Source organism: Eptesicus fuscus, chromosome 15, assembly GCF_027574615.1.
Source record: "Eptesicus fuscus isolate TK198812 chromosome 15, DD_ASM_mEF_20220401, whole genome shotgun sequence".
In the NCBI taxonomy this organism is placed as follows: domain Eukaryota; kingdom Metazoa; phylum Chordata; class Mammalia; order Chiroptera; family Vespertilionidae; genus Eptesicus; species Eptesicus fuscus.
In genome coordinates this window covers 58,565,278-58,569,198 of record NC_072487.1, presented here as the reverse complement: position 1 = coordinate 58,569,198, position 3,921 = coordinate 58,565,278, and the positions used below count along the sequence as shown (strand labels likewise).

Below are 3,921 nucleotides of genomic sequence, written 5' to 3'. Positions count from 1 at the left end.
GAGGTAGTTTCTTTATCCTCATTTTTGCTAACAAAGAAATTGAAGCTTGAAGAGGTGGAGTGTCTTGGTCAAGATCACACAGCTTGTGAGCAGCAGAGCGCCAAAAATCTAGGCTCTTAATCCAGTGCTACTTTGACTCCAGAATGAAAAGGAAAACGAGCCCGGCTGGCATCGCTCAGTGGTTGAGCATCAACCTATGAACTAGGAGGTCACGGTTCGATTCCCAGTCAGGGCACATGCCCAGGTTGCTGGCTCGATCCCTGGTGTGGGGCATGTAAGAGGCAGCTGATCAACGATTCTCTCTCATCATTGATGTTTCTGTCTCTCTCTCCCCCTCATTTCTTCTCTTTGAAATAAATAAAAATACATTTAAAAATAAAAAATAAATAAATATGTTTTAAAAAAGAAAAAAGAAGTTGAAAGAGAGGTCAAAGAGCAAACCTGAACACTTGGAGACTTGGTGAGGGCCTTGAACCAGCTAGAACTTTGTGTCCCTCCCAATACTTCTTATCTATGCTTCTTGTCCATCCATGGTCAGATTTTTTAGAGTCTTAGAGGGAAGGTAATGGGATGTGCTATGGTATGGCAGGCTAGAAAAATCACAGGTTTGGGATCCATACTGATTGGTTCAAATTCTATCAGTGCCACCTACAAACTGTGTGGGCTTTTGTAAGCTACATAACTTTCCCAAGCCCTGCATGTATCATTGGCTCAATTGGATGGATCAATGAGGAAAATAGGTAGGAAGGTGCCTGACACAGGCTTTGGCAGATACATTAGTCAGGCTATGCTAGATCATCTGAGCTAGCAAACCCCTCATTATTTTTCATAATTAAAACCAATTTCTCATTCACCTGAAGTCCCATTTTAGTCAGGCAACCCTCTTCATCTTGTGTCTCTGTCATCTGTCCTTCCAAGTTGCAACCCAGCTCAATCTGCCTTGGCCCAGAATGGAACCTGTCGCTTCTGTTTATAGTTCACTGACCAGAACTAGACACACAAGCCCAAACAGTCACAAGGAGGGCTGGGAGAGAGCGGGGAGCACTTGTATATTCAGTGTAGAGGGTTGTCCCCTGAGGTGAGCATTTCTTCTCTTCTACTTCCAAATGTATTTTTCAGAACTAAAATTCACACACAAGTCTAGGGCTATTAGTAAGCTCTGGTTTTAGGTAAGTAGATTCAGTACCTTTTATCTCTTTTTTCCTAAATTGTACATGAGGAGGAAATATAAGTGAATTATTCTCATCATTTGACGCACAATGTCATGAGAAAAATATTTGGAATTAAATCAATAACACACCATATTTTGAGAGACTAATTAAGAGGTACCAAATGTCTCTTGGGAGGAAAAGTATCTTAATCTGGTGTGTCTGCATAGATTTTATTTTTTATTGTATCACAGATAATTAGAACTAAAATTACCTTAGCTATTGTTTGCTTGTACATTCTTATCTTACCTTGTTCCAGAAGGATTGGAAACAACACCTTAGAAATTATAGCATACTGCAAAAGTCTGTTCTTCTTGCTTCCTGTCTCCCACCACCAATCATTCTCCATTCTGGCACCTAAAGGTTTTTTTCTAATATATGTATATATTATAAATATATATTATTTATTTCAGAGAGGAAGGGAGAGGGAGAGAGAGATTAAAACATCAATGATGAGAGAAAGTCATTGATCAGCTGCCTCCTGCACACACACCCTCTCAACCCCCACTGGGGATCAAGCCCACAACCCAGGCATATGCCCTGACTAGAATCAAACCGTGACCTCCCATTTCATAGGCCAACGTTCAACCACTGAGCCACGCCAGTTGGGATAAAAGATCTTTTTAAATGCAAAGCTGATCAAGCCATATCTACTTAAAGAGAAAACAAACATTTTCTATGACTTTGCTCTGACCCTCCCACCTCCAAACCCTTAGCTTGGCAGTACAGTCTGCTGAGACCTACCTTGCAACCGGTGATAGCTGTGCTTTGTTTTCATCTAACTAAACTGGAACTATACTTCCCAGAATTCCTTTCCCTGTTTAATTCTGGGTTGGCCACAGATAAATTTGCTACAAGGGAGATTAAGGTGGGACTCATAAAATTAGAAGATTTCTAACAAAAACCTATAAGATGGGAGACCAAGTAGATGTTCACTACTAACATGTACAAAGTGTGTACCATATGCCAGGCACTTGTCCAAAACCCTTATATGTACTAACTTATTTATTCCTGACAATGATCCCCTGACTTAGGTCCTATTGTTATTGCACAGATGCAGAAACTGAGATTGAGCCCCTTGCTCATGCTGTACAGCATACTAAGATCACCCAGTCAAGATTTGGCCTCAGAATGTGTGACTGCATAGCCCACGCTTTTATTATTATAATAATTATATGCTATAGAAGCTTCAACAGAGTTTCTGGGAGAGTTTAGTTCTCTATGGAAGAGACACAGAAAGAAATAACCTCTTTTTGTATGGCTATGATAACTGTATGATAACTGTAATTTTCAGCTATCTATTTATGAGCCTGGGGATAAAGCTGAAACCCTCAGAAGACAGAGCTGAGAAACTAAAAAAAAAAAAATTTGTTTGTACTCCATTGGTGCTTGTGTATGTAAATGACTAACATTTGTCTGGTACTCTTCGGTACTCTTTCTTGCCCTGTGATCAGAGGATCCCATTGGGTTTTCCAGACATGGTCAGGATGGGAGAGGCTTTGCTGCAGTAACAAATGACTCCCGGATCTCTTAAGACAAAATAATTTTATTCCTTGCTTATGCTAGATGGCCCTTGTGAGTTGGCAGTGGCTCTGCTCCATACAGTCTTTACTCTGGGATACAGGGTGATCTGGAACATTGCTGGTCTCTGTACTAGAGGGAAAGAGCAAGGCAGAGTACTTACTGGCTCTTAAAGATTCTGCCTGAGTTGTTGTGGATGGTGCTCTGAGCAACATGGCTCTGAGAGCTGGCTACATCTCTTCCCCACCTGCATCCCTTCCCTGCATCCTTTCCCCACCACCACCATGAAGTGGATGTTTGAGGAGGACCACGTGCTGGAACACAGATGCATGGAATCTGCGAAGATCTGAGTGAAATATCCGGACCGGGTTTGTGGAAAAAGTCTCAGGCTCTCAGGTTGTCAACACTGATAAACGGAAGTATCTGGTTCCATCTGACATCACTGTGGCTCAGTTCATGTGGATCATCAGGAAAAGGATCCAGCTTCCTTCTGAAAGGCAGTCTTCCTGTTGTGGATAAGACAGTCCCACAGTCCAGCCTAACTATGGGACAACTTTACGAGAAGGAAAAAGGTGAAGATGGATTCTTGCATGTGGCCTACTGTAGAGAGAACACATTTTGCTCGTGAGGGCCGGTGTTGGACTAGGAGCACCCCACCTGCTTGTGTATCTTGTAAATAGCAGTCTGTTTTAATTACTATACCAGAACCTCTTCACATAGGCCTCTTAGTGCATTGTAACTGGATTGCTCTCTTAATACATTGGAAGGGTTTTGTTCCCTTAGACCAGTAAATTATCATAGAGTTAAAAAAAATAAATAAAAAAGATTCTGCCTGAAAGTGGTATGTCACTTCTGCTTGCATCTCATTGGCCAAAACAAGACACATGGCCATGTATGAGTCCACAGGGTGAGGAAGTATAATCTTCTTACTGGGAGGGCCACTGATTTGGCTGAGCAGTCAGTCAGTTTACCATGCAATATTGATTCCTTAGCCACAGGGTGGATGGGCAGAGGCTGGGAGGTCAGAACCCTCTAGAGGTCCTCTTTGGCACAAGTAACCTTTCATATTTACTCCAGTGTGCTGTACAAATATTATCTTTTTCTGTACCATGACATAAAACAGTTGGGAATCTTGACTTTGTCTCAATTCTCACAAGAATTAGGGCACTAGGCACTGTTAATTCAAGCCCAG

General features: G+C 41.8%; 1 pseudogene; it reads left to right on the top strand.

Annotated features, from left to right (window-relative positions):
* The first annotated feature begins 3,013 nt into the window (after window positions 1-3,013).
* Window positions 3,014-3,380, top strand: LOC129151561 (gamma-aminobutyric acid receptor-associated protein-like 2; annotated as a pseudogene).
* Window positions 3,381-3,921: the final 541 nt, after the last annotated feature.